We start from the raw sequence: 21070 nt of genomic DNA, 5'->3' as shown, positions 1-21070 counted from the left end.
ATTGTTATTTGGTTAGTTAAAATCGCTGCAAAAATACATTGTTTTTTAATTCTATCCTACTAGGTACAACTAATTAGTCATGACTAATCGTACATTCCTATTCGATTTACACTAAAAATATATACTTATAAATTTTCTTCTTAATTTTCAAACTCATTTCTTTCGGTGTTTTAGCATTTTGTGAGAGAAAACACAGATTGATTTTAACTATATTTATAAGTCATATTTATAATTTAAAACTAAATATAACTAAATTCAGTTACAAAAAAATCAATGATCTCATTTGAAAGGGTATAATTGAAATACTACTGTAATTTGCAATGAGTCGTTCTGAATTGAACAAAAATAGGATTACAGCTATATAAACCAATTGCACTGTTGTGTTTTTAGTTTCACACTCTTAAATAATTTTAAATTTTATTATAAATACATATAATTAATTTTAATTATACTATTAAATGCTATTTTTAACAAATATCAAAAAGTTGTATAGTATGTCATAAACTAAAAGTCTCTTAAACAGACCTCTTCGATATAAATTTAAGTAAAAACTAACTTATTAGAAAAAAATCGATTTGTATGATCGGGCCTGTCAAATTCGGGTTAAGCCATGTAAAGTTTTTTATCTTGAAGAAAATCTATACCTACAATCAAAATATAACTAAATATCATGGACTATAACTGAATACTAATTTATTTAAAATTTTTCGGCAAGACTTCACTTTTTAGGTTGAAAAGTATTTAGTAGTTCTAATAAATAACTTATAAAAATAAAAAATTATATTCAAGTATTTATTTAGCAGTTGTTTAAAACTTATCAAATATTATATTATGATAATAACTTTTGTATAAAACAATAATTCTATAACTTTCACTATATAAAAATACCACTAGTTATTTTAGTTATTATTATACTCTATTATACTTGACCATAGCCTTATAACACTAAAAATATAAATTGCAAAATAATCTAAACAACTAAGACTGCTTACAAGGAGTTCTGCTTAGGTGAACTTTTTTATTACATTTTCAACTGCTACGAAATGGAAACTAAAAATTAACTTTATTATAACAACAAAACTAATTTGCATAAAAATTAAAAATAAAGATGTAGTTTAAAAATTAGCCTTTATTTCATTGAAATAGCTAAATTAAGTTTAAGTTTATGAAGGAAAAAATCGTTTTTATAATTCAAAATAAAAAGGCCATAGGAGGTAAGCCATATTTTTACAAGTTGGTCTTATTTTATAGAGATTTTACTAAGCTTCAAGTTGCTTTTTACCATTTAAAAAAACTTAAATTAGATTTTAAGATATGACAGTCAAAGTTGGGCCGTATTATAGGTTCCTAATCGGAAGGGAAAATTAAACAAGCGAAAAAAGACTATTTTGTTTAAAATTAAAATATACCTTCTCCTACATTATTTGAAAAATTTCAATTTTCACAACTTATTTCAATTAAAACTTTCACAGTCAAACTTTGAGCAAAATAAAAAAAAAACTTTAGACTTTAACTAAATATTTGAGTAAAAACACCTTTAAAAATATTCATTTTTTATTATTGTACAACATTATCTCACTCAAGATTTAAAAAAAAAAGAACTCGAACTATTGAAAATTCTTTAAATTTATGATATTTTTTAAAATATAGCATACTGGCCAGAGTCACAATAAATAAATAAACAATTTCTGAGTCTATTTTAATGTTCTTACTTTAAACTCTACCAACTACAAAAGACTTTATTGTAATAAAATTTATTTTTCTATTCTGTTGTTTATTTATTATTCACTATTTAAAAAAATTGTTAAAATACCACTAGCATTCAATTGAACGAAGGTGTAAGTTTAAACAAAAAAAATTGTTTAGTGAATCAAGTTTCAGTTATTTTTTTAATAGTAGACTCTAGGAAACACTCCAGGTAATCAAAAATAATTAATTCCTACAATTGATTTTATTGTATGACTTCAAGGTTTTATATCTTCTTGTTTCAATATTGTTGTTTCAACTTTTATTATTCAAAACATCAGTAAAATACTATGAGTATTGAGTGTAGTCATTCTTAAAATACACTATATTAATAGAATAGTAACTAAACTTGTTTGAGAAAATTGCCAATCAGCTGTTCAAGCATTCCAGAAAAAATTTAAAAATCTTTCTTTATAGTTTTACAATAAGTTTCAATTTAAATATTAATAAAAATGTTTAAACTAAAACAACTAAAACCTTTTTTAGATCTAAAAACTAGCTTAATATATTCTAGAAACCTTAATTTGAGTTTTTTATCAAACAACTACAGGCCTAAGTCATCTGAGTTCTTGTATAACTCTGATGTTTTTGAAGGAATTAAAATTGTCTTTAGTTTTCTGAATGTATGGAATCCTTGCTTAAATCTGTTCTGAGATAACCTAATTATTTTCAATGCTTCAGATAATTGTTAAACTATATTTATATACAATATATTAACTAAAAAAAATCAAAATTAAATTGGAACAAATTTGGTTATAAAATATGATGTTAATAAATATGAATCAACACTATTTGATTACTGATTAAGAAAAAAGGACTAAAACTCACAGAAATTACCAAGAATCATTTATAAAATTACCATACTGACCTGATACATTTTGAGTATTAAAAATAAACTAACCTAAGATAACCCGAGATTCAAAATATTTCAAGCTATTATTAGTTATTCAGAGTGTATTCAAACTTTAAACTATCTTTGGATTTCTTATGTCATCCTGAAGATTTAATTTTTCTGACTTATCGTATTTTTTTCTTTCAGTTTTCCTTAGATATCTTAAGTCAACCTTAAAAAAAAAGAATTCCATAGTATGTTTGGCTTTTGGCAACCCTTAATAAACAGCGTTAGTCTTAGTTTTGCCAGAAACAAGTGATTGTATTGTAAAGACAATAAGTTTTGTATATTGTTATTTGAATATTATTTATTTAAAAACACTGTACCATACCAATGAGTACTTATTGTACCATATGTGCAGTTTTTGACCTAACAACTATTTTAGTGACAGAAATTTTGAATATTTATATCTTTTATAGTAGCAAAGACTCTAGAAAATAGTCTGATATATTTGATAAACTCTTTAAGGAAAACTGTCTTAAATAGTACAAAAATCTTAAAAAAATATTTTGAAAGCTTTTTGCAAGGTGTTTTTAACTAAAAACAAAATTTGATAGACACAAACAACAGTTTATCTGTATGATAAATTTTCCTTAAAACTATAATTTTCTACTTAATTTGTAAAATTAGTTAAAAATTCTAGGTTTTTAAGCAATTTTTGTTCAAGTTTCTAAACTTTTAGGTTTTCACAGGTTTATTAGTCTCAACTGTAAATTTCTTGGTTTTTCAAAGTTCTAGTTTTTTAGCAATCCTGTATAGTTTTAATTATAATTACTTATTAATTTGCTAATATCTACTAGAATATGTTAGTTATCATAGTTTCTGTATCATTTAAAAAAGTTTAAACTAAAGACATAATCTTCTTTTGAAGAAAAACTTTAGAATTTTTTTCCAAAATTAAACTATACTTAATTATTTAAAACATTCTTTATCCTTAATCAGTTTTAAAATTAACAGGGTTGCCTATTTTTAAGTCAAAAAAACTACACTTAAAGACAAAATTTATCCTAAGTTGTCTTTCAAGAGTGGCAACTTTGATGTAACCTGACATAATAGACCTAAAAGTGTCAAATATCATCCTTAATTATCTTTAATGTTTTACCAAATCCGTAAATAATATTTTGTGTAAAATAAAATATAATATCAGTGAAACTTTTGAACCTTGCTAAAAAACATCATGTTATAGAAATCCAAAGAATTACATCTGATTGATGTGTTAGAAAAAAAAAAAACTTTAAAATTTATTATAGTTAAACTAAATTATCTTTAAAAACACCATAATTGTCTACTAATTCTTATTATATTAAAAATATAGGCCTTTGTTACCCTGATATTAAAAAAAAGTTCAAATTATCCTGAGTATCTAACTTTAAATCAACACTATTTTAAAATTGTTTCTACAAGCTACAACTGAGCATAATGTAATGACATTAAACCTTTATATCCTGTTTTTATCTATATATATATTCTTTGTTCGAAAAATCATTAAATTACCACCAGCATTTAATTTTATGTAGGTGCAGTTTTAGATTAAACATTTATTTAGTTGTTGCTTTTAGCTTTAATTCCTTCAACTGATTGCATTGTATGACATTAAGTATTATATCTTGTAATTTTAACATTCACTATTCAATAAATTAGTAAAGTACGATAAGCATTGAGTAGACTCATGCTTAAAAATACACCATTTGAATAGGATAGTTGCCTAAATTGTTTGAGAAATTCACCAATCACCTATTCAAGCATTCCGCCATAGTTTAATAATAATCCATCATGGTATCATAATAACTTTTAAATTAAAAATCAATCACACATTTTTAACTGAAACAACTAAAACTTTTTATGATCTAAAAAACAGACTTAATATTTTCTAAAAATCTAAATTTGAGTTTTTATATATTTAAAAATGTCTACTAGTAAAAGTTGTTTAAAATTACAAGTATTTAGAAAAATTTTGTTTAAGTTTCTCAAATTACAGGTTTTCACAGTTTTAATAGCCTGAATTGTAATATACTAGGTTTGTCAGATTTTTATTTTTTAGCAACCCTGTATAGTTTTAACTAGAATTTCTTATTAATTTGCTAACTACTAGTTTAGTACCTTAGTTATAACAGTTTCTGTGTCATTTAAATAATTTATTATAATAATTTATTATTATTTAATAATATTTAAAGATTTATCATAACTTAATATGTTTACTAAATTTAATACAAAAACATCTTTAGTTGTTTAATAAAAAGTATAGTTTTTATACATATGAGCACAACTACAAGATATTATATTTTATAAAATAAACCAATTTAAGCATAAAAGGTTTTGGTTTTTATTTGTAAAAAAAAACTTACTAACTTATTTAAGCATGATAAGCGTGAGCTTTTGTTTTTTATGGTAAAATAGCAGTAAAACTATTGCACTAGTTTAGTTTTACCAATATAACAATGTTTAGCAAAATTAGTGAAATATTTTTGAACAGTATATCAAAATTATTATAAGATAAAGCATTGTAAAATAAGTTCAAAGGTTTTATTGTTTCTTAAAACAAGAAACATAAAATTTTTTTGGTGTTTTACAGCTGAAAAAGTGAAAAAGTACTTAGTTTTGATACTGGCAGGCGCCTGTAATATAGCTACTAGAAAGCATGATATGGTGACGACACCACTAATATAAAACACTGATAAATTGCACCGCATCAGTGTTAATCAATAAGTAACTCTGAAAACTAGTAAACTTTTATTATATGTATTTACTTATATTTCTTTAAATTAATAAATTGGTTTAAGTCAACCAAAATTTAAGTAGTTTTAAAAGCATAATTTTAAACTTAATTATGTTGTTGAACGAGAATGTTTATTTTCCTATTACTAAGCAAAATGACTTTTTCTACTTGATAATTTTAATTTGTTCATTAACTAGTTTCTTAAATTTTCAAAAACCCAAGCTTATCAGGTTACTAAATTAAACACTTTTTAACTTACCAAAATATAATAGACTATTAATCATTAAATTAGAATGAGCTTTCATAATTTAATTTAAGCTAATTTTAAAGTGTTAATAGTTATAACGAAAAAGGCAATATTTTAACTCTTAATTTATTATTCAAGAAAAATATCTACCATCGTTATACTAGTTGCAATTATGTTGTCACGATGATAATTTTCACTTTTCTTTTTTTATTACGGTTATCACCATTTCAAGTTTTTAAGCGGCTAGATTACAGGCGCCTGCCAATGTGCCTAGTTATATATATATATAAGTATATGAATTTAACGAAATCCTAATTAAATTGATATTCTAGTAAAACTTGGGTCTTCTATTTAGGTATAACGCAACAATACGTTTATTTTATTAATGATTTATGTATATTTACAATAAATTGTAAACAAAAAGTATTACAAGTAAACATGACACTAAATATATTTAATTTAAATTTTGTTTAATATGTAAGCTTTGGTGTTTATTTGTAATAGATAAGTAAACCAATGCACAAGTTTAGTTTTAAAATATAAAAACAATTCGTAAACGATTTAAAAAGACAAATATTTACAGAGCATACATAATAAAAATATGAAGCTAAATTTTTGCTGTTGCTTAAAAGAAGTTAAGAGTGTTACAATGTCTGATAATTATTTGTTTTACGGCAAGTATAAGTACTTATATCTAATTGGTTCAACCACTGGGCGCTCTGATAGGCGCCTTTAACCTAGCTATATAAAAGCTTTAAATAATGATGAATTAACTTAATTAAAACGCTGAGTAAAGTCAACGTGTTTATAGAAACATATATGATAAAACAATTTTTACGTTTATGGTATGTGTCTATTCCATTTTATTTTAAAAGATAAATCACAACATTTATAATAACAGCAGTATAAAACATCTATTAAGAAATTTTTTTTATGTTTCTAATTTCTTTTAGTTTGTGTTAAAATATAACATTAAAAAAAAATTACAAACTATGACAAACTTTTTTTACTTTGTCTTAACATATACAGAAATTTAAAACAAAACAAACATAGTTGGCTAGTCAAAACAATTAAGAATTTTAACTTTAAGCTTACTTTAAAAAAAAACTTTTTAGTTATATTTCTTCTTTATAATAATGAAACAAAAAAACAATGTTTTAATATTTTCTTAATAAATAAATATTGAGTATTTTTAGGTAAACTGATTTCAATAAATGTTATCTGATAATCGCTACAAACGATTTTTTATTGAGAAAAAAAAAATATTATTAACTAGTTAATATTTGTTTTAAGCGATACTGACGTTTTAAGTAAATTTACATTGAAATTGCTATACAGTTTAAACTCTCAAAAAACTACAAATATATGAAGTAAGTAGGTATCAAGAAACTAAATATCAATTTATTTATATAAAAATAAAAAGCACTATTCAATTTAAAATATATAAATTTAATATACTTTTCTTATACTTTATTTTACTTGGTAAAAATAAATTATATTAGTTATATTAGAAATGCTAAAAAATCGTACAGCTTGACCTAATCGTATAACATTTTATAAAAACATTTTGATATTTTTCTTTTTTAAATAAAAAAGAAAAGTTATGGTTGTTTTAACTACAGCTTGTATTTTGTAAATAGTAATTTGTAGATTTTTTCTAAGAGCTTTTTAAAAAAATTATTTTTAGCTGGTAGCAACTAGACAAAAGTGTTTGGTTTAATATACAGCAATTATCGAACAGTAGCCAGAAAAAATGTTTCAATGTGAACTGTATTAATAATTTTTATCTAATAACGGTGAAAATTATCATCACGTAAACTAATTACATCCAAGCTAAAGTTTTTTACGGTAAATTTGAGCTGCTTAACTTTTATATTTTTTTCTGAGAATACTATAGATTACACTACTTAAATCTAAATTTTTTAAATAATTAGAAATTAAAAACGTTCTTAAAAATAACTACTCATTAAGCTTACATTTACTGACTTCATTTAACTTTAAAATCAATTTAACATTTTATAGTTAAAAAATTTCTAAATAAGTTTCGTTTTTTTCTACCGCTTATAAAAACAACTATCGGTTAAGCCAATCAAACATAATCTTAGTTTAATAATTTTAGAAACGTTTATTTTTTTTTTGTCATTTATTCATAAACGCAAAACAGTTAAAGACAAAACTAAAGTAATAAAAATTAACGTTTCTTAAATGAATATTATGACAGGCGCCAGTAGTTAAACTGATAGGAAACTTGAAATCAGGAACAGCATTACTAAAATAGTTTACTGATTAACATCACGGTGTCAAATTCAATCGACTTGATAATGCTTAATGTGAAATGAATTCTTGAAGCTAATAATTTACTTTATGAACTAATGTTTATTTAACCTTTTTGAAACATACTTAAATACTTTTGCAAAATAAAGAACTGCATAAAACTCAAGTTGCTTTAACTTTGCACTTTCTAATATTTTCAAAAGGTATTTCTAAATGCGTAAAAACAAAGAGAACAATTTAAGAAATGCGTAAAAAAGCTTAATCATTATATTTTTTTTAACTTTTAAAGCAGATAAATTAATTTTATCTTCATAAACTTGTAACTTTGCACTTAAAATACAGTGAGTAGTAAGCTAAACAAACAGTCTTTAAGAAAAAAATAATATTAAAAGAAAGTCATTTTATCCACTGATATTTTAGAGCTCCTGGTGAAAAGCAAAAAGAAAGTGTTCTAGGCTTATTTAAATGCAGTATTGAAAAACTTATAAAGATATTTTAGTAGAGGCTATAGGTTGCAAAAGAGGTAGACACAAGATAATATTTTTGAACTTAGACAACATTATTCAAAACTGATAAAAAAGAGCAAAAAAATTCTTAAGCTTAATTGCTGGTAGTTGTCTTAAAAATGTGGTCAGAGGATGTAAATTTTTTTTTTTTAATTTTTTAAAGAGGGGCTTTTGAAAAAATTTGGAAATCCCTGTTCTATATAAACCATATAGCTTTCACTTATAGTGGTTAAATGTAAAAGTAAAGCTGTAAATAATGCTTTTTAACTGAAACTTATGGTTTGCATACATACTAACTGGCTCGCTCGTTTATGCTCAAAAAAAGGTTTTAATTATATTAAACAATAGACTTGTAAAAACTGTATAAAAAGGTTTTTTTTTTAATTTTTTAACATTTAAAAGATTAGTATACTACAGGTAAAAGCCTGCAATTTTAATTTATTTTTATTCTAATTTCGTATTTTACATGTTTAAAATATAAACATTAAAAAAAAAGTTTTTGCTTTTAGAAAACGGCATAAAAAGAACAAACTAATTATTAATCAAACTTAAGTAACTCTTTTAACTTTATTTAATAATCTATATACATTACTGACAAGTGCAACTAAAAAATGTTACTAGTTTTCTCTCAGAAAATGTTTATATATAGTACTAATTTTATAAAACATTAACAAAAAAAAAGTATAGTATTGTTGAATGCTTATTTATTTATAAATAAAAGCTTTCGTGTTGCTTAGTAACTAAAAACTTTACTAGTTTAAATTATTGTTGGTTACTGCTTATTATAATTTTTAATAAATTTATCATTTTAATAAATTGCCAAGTAATTTTAATTACAGAGTTAACTGTTTAAAATATAATTCTTAAAGCACTTTTTCTTATAACATTACAAGACGGTTATTTTACAAATTCAACATTTGTAAGTAAAAAAGATGTTAGCTTTAGTGTTGATTAGCCAAAAACTTGAGTCTTAGCAGAAACTGTAAAAGATACAAACAGACATAAACTTGAATTTTTACAGTAACAAACAACATTTTATAATATTTCTATAACTTTGTTTGTACTTATCGACTAAATAGTTTTGACATGTTATGGCCAATAACTTTAATTTCGCTTACAACATTTCAGATATGTAATTTTAACTACATTTAACTTTTTAAATAAATATCAAATAGTAAAATTTAAACCAGCTGGATAGTTTGGCAGGCGCTTGTAATCTAGCTACTTAGTAGTTCGGAAATGGAAACAGCATTAATGAATTAATATCGCTGATAAATACCACCGTGTTTAACTTGATATACTAACTATATTTGATGATCTGTATTGGTTGGTGCTGGACTGTTTCCTTTTTATAAGTTGATTCAAAATAAGCAAAAGCTAAAACTTTATTATATAACTTAAAGTAAAAAGAATAACAACCATTTTGGAATAATTTAAACAATTTTATTGTGATTAACTGTTTATTTCTAAACAAGTTACAACTAGATTTGATATTGTGTTTTTGTCATTATTTCTAGTTTAAATACTTATAAAATAAAAATGTCAACAAATAAAAAAAACTTTATATATATTTGTTTACTAATATTCTAAATTATTTTGTCTACAAATATGTTTTCACTAAGTTAAAGAACAGTTATGGTTTTTAAAATTATGCTTCCAATAATTTGAAGAAAAAACTCTTAAACCTAGTTGTGTGCTAAATTTAAGTTTAAAAAAAAAAACTAAAAGCTTAAACGGCTACAAAAAAATATTACTTTATATCAAACAGGTTGACAGTAAAAAACTTAAAATAAACAAAAGTATACTGTATGAGTTTTAAATAAACAATTAAAAGAATATTTAGTATGTTCTACAATAACTATGAACAAAATTTCTAAATATACATAAATATAAACTTGTTGATATATAGAGATCACTAAAACTAAATAAAAATGTAAATCTATCAGCACGGAAAAATAAAAACATTTAATAGACAAATAAATTTTACTTTTGATAAAATATAAAATTAATTCTAACGGAACATTCAAAGTCAAGGTTTTCACTCTGAGGACTTTTTTCGTTGTTTAATTTTGTATAAATTTAAAAAACCCTATGTAATTAAGGTAACATACTTTAAAAAACTTGATTTACTAGTGCTTCAAGAAACTTTTGTGAATTAAGTGAAATATACTTCAACCTTTACTTCACGGACTAACTTAAAAATCAAAATAAAACTTTACTTTTATAAAAACTTTGTGTTTTCGTATTTTTCAGTAATATACAATTTTTTTTCTTTAAATGATAACTAGAGTAAATTAAAGTCTTTTTTTACAAACATGTAAAAAAGTAGATTTTTACTGAAATTTGTAGCATGATAAAAAAAAACAAGTTAAAATTTAAATTTAAAATATTTTTTTTTGTAATTGTTCATCGATAAATAAAAATTGAACTAAAAGTTTTTAGAAATAAACAACGTTTCCAAAGTTTTAGCTTAACGAATTAAAGCGGCTTAAAAAGCTTTATAAATATAGTAAAATATTTAATTATTATTTGCTGTAAACATTTTAAAGCAACCGGTTTTAATACAGTTTTTATAAAATAATTCCAAAAATTGATTTAAATATTATAAATGAAATTAATAAATACTACAATTTTCTTTCTTTGAAAGTTGGGCGCTTTTACAGGCGCCTGTAATCTAGCTACTAAGAAGCTTTAAATGTGGAACCGAATTACTTAACTACACGCTGATCAACTCAAGCAGCCAAAAATTAATAACTTTGTTGACGTCGACATATGGATGTTAGTAGTGTTGAACCCTTTTTAAACAAGTGCTTTAAAAACTAATATTTGTTGAATTATATTAAGCATAATTTTGAAAGACAATCTTAATGGTAAATAAATTGAGTCTTCTTTTTAAACAGTTTTTAAGAATATTTCTAAAAGCAATTACGTTAAAAGAACAAAAATTTTATTTTCTATATTCTGTTCGTTAGTAAAATACCTTTTGTTTGAATTAAAAAATATTAAATATAAACTATTTTTTTCAAGCTTTTTTGTAATTAAGTATTTACGTAGACTAATGTTTTGAAACGTAATATCTTTATCTATTATTTTTTAAGTTTAGTTTAAACTGTTTAATCTAATTTATTAAAAGTTTTGTTATCATGTTTGTCAATCTACAAAATTTTATTACTTATACAGTAAACATTTAAATTGAGCAGCTGGGCGCTTTGGCAGGCGCCTGTAATCTAGCTGCTAGGAAGCTTGAGATGGTGACGACTTTACTAAATTAGACGATTGTAAATTTCACGGCACAAGTTCTATTAAATCAAAATACGAGTGTATAGTTTACATGGTAACTGTCGCAGCTATTTCTTTTTACTATCAAATTGTAGAAATGTTCTTAAGATAACATCTGTTAGTGATATTTATTGTACTGCAGATTAGACTATTTAGTTTAAATAACAATATCAATTGTTGTTGACTGTTTTTACTTAGTTTAAAAAACTGCTCTTTTAAAAGTTTAAAATAATATTGTTCAACTGTTTACTGGATATCTTATATGCTTATATACAATAACTATTGCTGAGACCACTTATAATTTAGTTATTTATTTTTAGTGATGAATATTTTTTACGATATAAAGTTTCACACGTTTATTAAAATCGGTTTGTTAAATTATAATATTGTTTATATGTCAAAATACAACATATATTTATAAAAAATATTGTATAAGATTTTTGAATAGTGAGATTTTGGTATAACATTTAATTATACATAGATAAATAGAACAAATCTCTTGTACTTGCATAGCAGCGTTAAAATATGTTAACTTGTTAAGAAACAATAATTTAAAATTGATTAAAATTAATACTCTTTTTGTTTTGTCTCGTAAAATGTGTCATCATATAAGCTTTAGTTTCTTATTCAGTTTATAAAACTATAAAACTTTATTTTTTAAAACTGTTAAGTAACAAAAGTCTCACTATTTTGTGTATTTTTGTTTTCAGAAAACTATTATCACTACACATTTATCTGTTAACTTATTTACTTTTTGTTATAAAAACATTGAACTTAATACTAAAGACCACTGTGAAAAAGGTTGAATGTCAAATGTTATTTAAAATATGTTTTAAATAATTCAAAAAGTATAACTTCTGTTAAAATTTAAAATAAAAAAACACTCTACTAAATTAAAACGCTAATAATTATCACCGTGTTAATACGAAATATGTAGCTTTATTAAGGTAATTGGCGTAACCGTTTCTTTTTTAAGCTTAAAAAATTCATCATTTGTTTTAAATATAGAAGTGTAAAAACTAAAATAAACATAAAACAAAATTCATTCTATACTGAGGTTTCCTTTTATACGTTATTTTTAAAATGGTTTTAATAAGCTTTTATTAAAAAAGACTCAAAATGAATAAGTTTTAGAATATGACAAACTTTATTAACTTTGGATTTTTTATATGCATCAACAACTAAATAAAACAAATAAATTTTGATAAATAAAAAATTTAGAAATATATATTAAATTTTGTTCTGCTACTTTTTATGATTATTATTATTTTTTTCAAACCAAAAAATAGTTACAGCTCTTAATTTTCTTAATATAAACATAGTTTTAGTGTTACTATATAAAAACAAACGTTAATAGTTGCTTTATTTCCAAATAAGTTTCTTACTAAGTTTTGGTACTAACAATATTTTTACGAAAACCTTTATAGTTAACATAATAGTTTTGATCTAGATATATACTTTTTATAAAGAACTAATGAATTTTAAGTAATAAAACTAGTACATGTATTATATCTAATGTAAATACATTTTGAAAGCAAAATAAAAAAAATACATAAATAGCAGTAAAATTTGATACTATCTTAAAAATTTTCTAAAGTTATAGCTTGATTAACAATAAAACTCAAATAATTTTAGAAGTGTATTTAATATTTTTCTCTTATGTAGTTTTAGTATAAATAGCATATTAAATTGCTATTGTAGAAGTAAATTTGTTGCTAGTGTAGAAGAACAAACTTTATACTACAAATAACTAACAAGTTACCTGGGTGCTTTGACTTATTAGAGGCATGAAATGCAGGATAACAATATTAAATCAAAACAATAAATATAAATAAATAAACTCACAACGTAGGAACTCATGACTAAAAGGTAAATTATTAATCATATTTTATGTATTTTCTAATTACGACGAGGTAAACGCCTTAAAGTAAAACATTTAAAAGTTAAATTTCACAGCTAAATATACAAATATCTTCTCTTTATGAAGTTTTATTTTACGATAACAGATAACAGTAAAATGTAAAGCCGGGGAAAGTACTAAAATAAAAAAAAATTTTGAAGTAGAAAAGTATATAAATCAAAACTCTCGCAAATAATCTACCAATAACATACAGTCATTTCGTTTAATTTGTTTTTAAATTTTCAGAAAAATGTGTAAACTAATTAAAACAACTAAGCTTGCTTTTTTAGTTTTTCAAACTTAGTAAATAGTTCATACTAGCTCATAGTACATAAGCAATAAAGTAAATGTATATTAGAATTTTAATAAATATAAATTGTATTTTAGTTTATTAATGACTTACATTACTGTTTGATAGTTGTTTGTTATATAATAATTATACAAAATATTTTATCTTTTCAAAATACAGAAACATTAACGTCATAGTTGTTTGTACTAAAATTCTGGACAAATAGTTTTGTAGGGTATCTTAATTATTGAATAAATTCATTATTTAAAAAGTATAAGTTGAATTGTTGCTTATTAGCTAAAATATTTACTAGTTGTAATTGTCATAAGTAATGTAACAGGATATCAAATTCCACTTGATTACTGTTTAGATTTGGTTGGAAGTTTTGAGCTAAAAGTTCATCCAAGCGTTAAGAGAAAGCTCGCAAGGTTAAGTTTTATACTGATGCAAGTTTAATACGGTTGACAAAAGGAGAAAATAAAGTGCATACCAGAAACCCTGATGCAACATTGAGTTAGGGAATGTTATATATAAGCTGATACAACATACAGATAGGGAGATTCTAGCCACAGTCTGCTGCAGTAAACGTGATAATGAATAATAGACATTTATATTGTTTTCTTGTTATATATAAATTGTTTTTTGATTAGTATTATTTTTATAAGTATTCCTTATTTACATTCTAAGTAGTTAAATTGTATTTTGTTTCATACATTCTTAAAGTATATTCTTGCTAGATTAAATCTTGTGTAAAGGTTTGACCACATTTAAAGTGTTTTCTAAATTTGATGTTCTGTATATATTTGTTAGTGTTTGCAACTGTTCTTTATATAAAATATGTCAACTCATCTCATGCCTAGTTTTATATAGAGTAGCCTAAGTATTATTAGTATCATTATTTAGTATAAGTTAAGTTTAGTATTAAAGGTACCTACATCTGTAGGTTACAATTGGCGTCCTCGTTTAAAGAATAACCAGTCTTTTAAAAAACAGTTAAATATTACCAAGACACTATTTTACCCAAACAAGTTTTATTAGTGTATTACCTTTATTTTGAAAGCAGTATTTATCACAATTTTATCTCACATTCCTATATTTTTGTTATTTTTTTTATATACTGCATTTTATTTAGTAGTAGATTTAGAGAAATTTTACAACAAATTGTGCGGTTAATTTTTAAGAAGCAATACTTACATTTACCATATGCCCATTTAAAAGCCTTTGAGTTTGTACCTATAACCAGAATGAATAGGGGGTTAGGAAAACTAATAAGTCAAAATTGAACTGACTAAATTATTGTCCAAAAAGGCAAAGTAGAACTGACAAAGTTTAGTCCAAAAACTCAAAGTAGAACTGATAAATTTTGAGTCAACAAAGTCAAAACTGCACTGATAAAATTATTGTCCAAAAAGTCAAAATTGTAGTGACAAAATTATGAACAAAAAGTCAAAACTGCACTGACAAAATTATTGTCCAAAAAGTCAAAGTAGTTGTGACAAAATTATGAACAAAAAGTCAAAACTGCACTGACAAAATTATTGTCCAAAAAGTCAAAGTAGTTGTGACAAAATTATGAACAAAAAGTCAAAATTGATCTGACAAAATATTAGTCCAAACAGTCAAAATAGGTCTAACAAAATTTAGTACAAAAAGTCAAAATGTAACTGACATAATTATTGTCCAAAAAGTCAAAGTTGATCTGAAAAATTTTAGTACAAAAAGTCAAAAAAAAAATACTAACAAGGTATAAGTTTAAATAAGTATTAAAAGTGGTGACCAATTTTATTTGAAAGTGAGTGATACTAGATTAATCTAAGGCTCTTAAATCTTAATAGCACAATAAAAAAAGAAAATGTTTATTAATAACTAAGACAGCAAAGACCAGTAACATGCTGAAAATTTTTGGAGTTTGTAACATAAAGATTTGCATAGGCGTGACATTTGAGTGTTTTTTTTTTGTATTTATGTAATTTACCTGTTTTTCAATACTGCAATCTTTATAGTAGAATGTGACTCATGTTTAATATTGTTTTTGAAGTTAAATAAATTGTTGAAGCTAGTAAAACACATTAACTTTTTTTTTGATTATCAAAAGCAGTGGTCGGCACGGTGTACACTGGTGCACACTAGTGTACACGAAATTTATTTTGGGGTGCACGAAACTTTTAGGGTACACGAAAGTCATTTAGGGGTGCACAGAATTTTGAGATTACATTATTATTATTATTTAGTTTAAGCGACATACTTAAATATTTAAGTTAAATCTAGCCCTGGTGTTTAGTTTAGCTTTTAATTTATTGGCCATTTTACTCTCATGATCTATTTTGGTATTGAAAATCACATAACATTCTTTATATCAACATTGAGGAAGCAGTTTGCATCTGAAAGAATAGAGAGAAAACTCGAAGATCTTGTGAAATCAGTTGGCTGATGTGGAGGAAGCTTTCATCCAGCTAAGATCATGAATATATTAAAAGGTTAGTATTTTTCTTTTTACTTACAGTATTAGTAGATTACAGTATTTTGCTTAGTGAAGAAAGTTTCTTTTATAAATTATTAATACTACCTACTTTAAAAACTAAACAATAATTCCTTTAAAAATATTCACATGATAATTATAATATTTTTATACTTAAAGGAAAATTAAAGAATTTATGTTCAATAAAAATACTTAAAAAAGATAAAAACAGTTAAAGTATATTAAAAAAAATTTCTAAATAGATTCATAAAAGTAGTAATGAACAAGTTTTAAGTAACATATTTAAGTTTTGAATAACACAAGTTAAGTAAATATCATACCTTTGAATTTATTTTATTAATTAATTAATTAACCTATCCATAATTGAATAGTACATATAAAGTTTAAAAGAAAATATAGGCTAAATTGACATTGAGTTGCCACACACTGAGGATAGTTTAAATTTTATAAAAGTTTTTGAAAATCTCAAGATGGCTAGAATTTTTCGTTTTTTTTCTTAAACTCAGGCTAGCTAGGTATGCTTTTTATTAAACTACTTGTTACTTAATTTATTGACTTTAAAAGTTAAAAAATTTATTCTCTTAATTATTTTATTTACTAGCTATTTTGATCTGTTGGTTTAACAAAATATGTTGTATCTGTTGTATGATTCAAGGTTGCCACACACTCAGCCTAAATGTTTTTTTTTATTAGAAATAAAGTCTTATTAAGCATGTTATTTTTCTTGCAAAAGTTAGTCTAGTTTTGGACTTGTGTAGAATCTTTGAATGTATGTATGATTTTTATTTTTGAAATATAAAAAATTTATTTAGTCATTTATCAAAATATTAATTTAAGTATACTGCTACTTTTGAGCTTTGGTTTTCTCTTTTCTTTATTAAACTAAAAATGACCAAGGCTAGTTTTATTGTAACTATTACAGAGTCCTACACTTAGTGCAACTCAGGACAGTATAAATATTTTACAATTCTCAGGATAATTTGTTTTTTGAATCTTGTTCCAATATTTTCTATTTCATTAAATGAAATTTCTTTGTTGTAGTTTCAAATTTTTTTTTTTAAATTCCAATTTTGATGAATAACCTGAGTTGTTTTTTAAACTTTATTTATATTGAATATTTATATATGATGTTTTATAAAAATTTCAAAGTTTAAGAGTCAGGATAATTTTTTAACTCAAAGAGTAACAACAGTGCTAATACTTGATCTTAAATTTATGAATTATACTAAGCAGTAATTTAATAATTTTGTTAGAAGAGTTATAGTATGTGTTTTTAAGATGTAAATCTTTCTTTATGCCTACCAAAAATTTAAAAAAAGACTAAACAATTTTGTTTAGAATTTAAAAATAACTTATAGTTTTATATTAAAAACCAAAAATTTATTATTTGTGAAATGTTAAGCTATTTTTTTTTCTGTTTTAGTTGTGCTTATTTGAAAATAGTTTTTTTTTAAATGTTTTAAAATGATGTACAGTTCCTCAGTTGTTTTACTTAATTTGAATATTTTGAAAGAAAACTTACTGTTAATTGATATCTTTTTCAGTATTTTTATTATGTAAATGCAAAAATATAGACAGTTTAAAGGTATTATGATACTTTATCAAAACTCAGACTAGTAAGGATTTAAAAAAATACCCATTTTAGGTTAGAATGCTTTTCCTGAGCTTGAGCTTGGTTTTGATTTTTGATTAACAACCCTTTTTACCTTAAAACTATAGTTTAAAAATGTATGTTTGTTATAAATTTGATATTTCATGTTATCAAAAAGTTTGCCACACAATCAGAATAATCCTGGATGATTTAAAAATTTTGAAAATCTCAGTATGACATAAGATAACTTAAAAAATTTTGAATTTGTTTTTTAAACCCAGGCTGACTCAAGATAGTTTTTTTTATCTCAGTATAGTTTTAAGATTTCAGGCATTTTTTTCCTACATTTTGAATGAGATATAGTTAATATAGTCCCATTAAATTATTTTGTAACTTTTAGTATTTTTTGCTGAAGATATATGTTTTTCTTGCCTTTGAAAATAAAAAAATGAAAAAAACTTAGATGACTACAGTTCAGTTTAAAGTCATTCAGGACAGTCTTGATCTGTCAAATCAGTTTTAACCCAAAGGATTACAATCCTGTCAAGCTTATTCAACAGTATCTACTTTAAATGTTTGACATAATAAAAATGTTTTTTGTTTCAAAGAGAAGCAACTCTGGTCTTAATATAATTAAATTCTTTACTTAGCGAATTATTGATTGTCTTTTTGAGTTTTTTCTTGCATTTTACAACTTTTACTTACTATAACTCTGACTTTAAATATAACTCTTATTAAACTAAGCTAAAAAAAATATAACACAAAAATAAATTTAAATATTTACAGTAAGGTATCAAATTTACTGTATAATACTTATCTTAAACCAAATGTTTTACTTGAGATGATTATTTATATTTTTTATAGATATAAAAAGTTTTGTAAGTTAAATCAGCACAATTTTTTTAAAGCTATAAAGTTTTTTTTTAATAATGATTAAACTAGATTAGAAGTCAGTAATGACATTAGTTTTTTGATAAAATTTTCACACACTCAAACTACTTTGGATAAATCTTATGCTATTTTAAAGGTTGGAAAACTTTGGCAAAGTAACTTTTTAAAAGATACTTATGCTGAGACATTATACCTCAATTGAAGAACTTACTTGACAAGTTAAACCACAACCCAGTAGCAGTTCCAATAAACAGCTCATTATGGTAAGATAGTTTTAGAATAATAGGTCTCTTGGTATTTTAGTCTCTTATATTACACTAAAAAAAATTAAAAGTCAATTCTGCTAATATTGATTAAAGTGTAAAATTTTACAAAAATGATTTATTCATTTTTATAGGTGCTTAATAACTCTTGAGAAAAATCTAATTATTAATATGTAAATTTAATTAATTTTCATTAATTTACTTGTTTTTTTTTGAAATCATAAACATTTTATTTAGTTTAAAAAATTACTTGTTTTTATTAGTAACAGCTTTGTTTTGCTTTTTTTTTGAACATTGTAATTTTATTTTCTTTATGTTATAGCTCATTTTTATTCTTACTTATTTTAATAAGTTGAATAGTAGAGTCCAAATTCTTAAACATACTTTTTAAAATTTAAATATTTATAATTTTTTTTTTTAAGACATGTAAAAGATTAAATTATTGATAAATTTTAAACTTAAAAACATTTCATGTTAAAACTTTACCTTTTAACGTAAAGTTCAATATAGATTTTATGTGTGTATGATGTTAGATACTATTATATAATTTTTTTTTTATTGATATTTTTGTTCATAAAAAATAGTTGATGTTTTAAATTTTAATAGTCTCATTTTAAAAAGTTTTTGTTTTAGAGTTTGATTTTAACTGTTAAGTTTTTTTATAATTTTTTAGCTCATTATAAATTTGATTAAAGTTGGGTATGCAACTCGATGACCGAGAGGTCTTTTTGTGTATCCAGGTCCTTCATCCAAAAATAATTTTTGAGCAATTTTTTCAATAAACCTCATTAAGACCTGAATTATTACTAAGCATTAACTTTAAAACCTTAATTTTAGGTTTGATCAGATTCGTGCAAGCAACAAGACCAACACATACAGTTCCAGATCAACAAAACGGATTTAGCTAGGATAATATTTTCATGTCTTTTTTGTCGTTACTTTTTGGTGTAATTTTTGTTTCCTTAATTTTTTCGTGGCAATACATCTGTTAAACACATAGTAATCGATTATTAAAAAATCATTAAGTAGAGTTAACTAAATAATTAAATTTACCATGCAATAAAAAGTACCAAGACTGCTGATTGTTAATTGGGATTGTGGCAATGTATTAAATTAATCTAGTTAGTATTTTAGACCTGGGTGATACAAGTAAAATATTGTTGTAAAAATTAGATCACCGATATAAGTTTATTAAAATGGATAGGGTAAAGTGAACAATTTTAAGTTATCTTGTAAAAATTAATTGGGTGTTCCCGAATTATTAGTAAAAAAATCGATTTAAAGTATTTACATATTCTTCAACACTAGCGGCGCTAAAAAATGGAAATTGGGGTGCACCAAATTTTAATTTTGTGATTTAGGGTTCACGGATTCAAATTGGCGTGCCGACCACTGATCAAAAGTATAAAACTTTAAGAACTAAATTACCATTTGTTAAAATTGTTTAATTGTTTTATTTTCTAATTTGCTTTAAATCTTGTATGGAAAACATGAGTAGTTTTAAGACCAATTCAAATTTTTAAATGTGTAAATTTTTTTTTGTTTATGAAGAAAGGGTGTTTTTTATCTTCCAACAAACAGGCAGAGGAGAAGTAGAGTGACGATTCTCTTTCAACAGTGGAGAAGAGGAAGTGTAACAGGATATCAAGTTGCACTTGATTACTGTTTAGATTTGGTTGGAAGTTTTGAGCTAAAAGTTCATCCAAGCGTTAAGAGAAAGCTCGCAAGGTCAAGTTTTATACTGATGCAAGTTTAATACAATTGAAAAAAAGAGAAAATAAAGTGCAGACCAGAAACCCTGATGCAACATTGAGTTAGGGAATGTTATATATAAGCTGATACAACAGACAGACGAAGAGATTCTAGCCACAGCCTGCTGCAGTAAACGTGATAATGAAGAATAGACATTTATATTGTTTTCTTGTGTTATATAAAGTGTTTTTTGATTAGTATTATTTTTATAAGTATTTCTTAGTTACATTCTAAGTAGTTAACTC

General features: G+C 23.7%; 1 long non-coding RNA gene across 1 annotated transcript; it reads left to right on the top strand.

Moving 5' to 3' along the window:
- Window positions 1-16190: 16190 nt before the first annotated feature.
- Window positions 16191-20070, top strand: LOC145830064 (uncharacterized). The gene is made up of 3 exons (XR_014369610.1): window positions 16191-16326; window positions 18947-19073; window positions 19911-20070. It is a non-coding gene; the product is annotated as an uncharacterized LOC145830064 (long non-coding RNA).
- The last annotated feature ends 1000 nt before the right edge of the window (window positions 20071-21070 follow it).

Source organism: Thalia democratica, chromosome 2, assembly GCF_965202585.1.
Source record: "Thalia democratica chromosome 2, ktThaDemo2.hap1.1, whole genome shotgun sequence".
In the NCBI taxonomy this organism is placed as follows: Eukaryota; Metazoa; Chordata; class Thaliacea; order Salpida; family Salpidae; genus Thalia; species Thalia democratica.
Note: the sequence above shows the minus strand (reverse complement) of the source record. Positions and strands in the feature narration are given on the sequence as shown.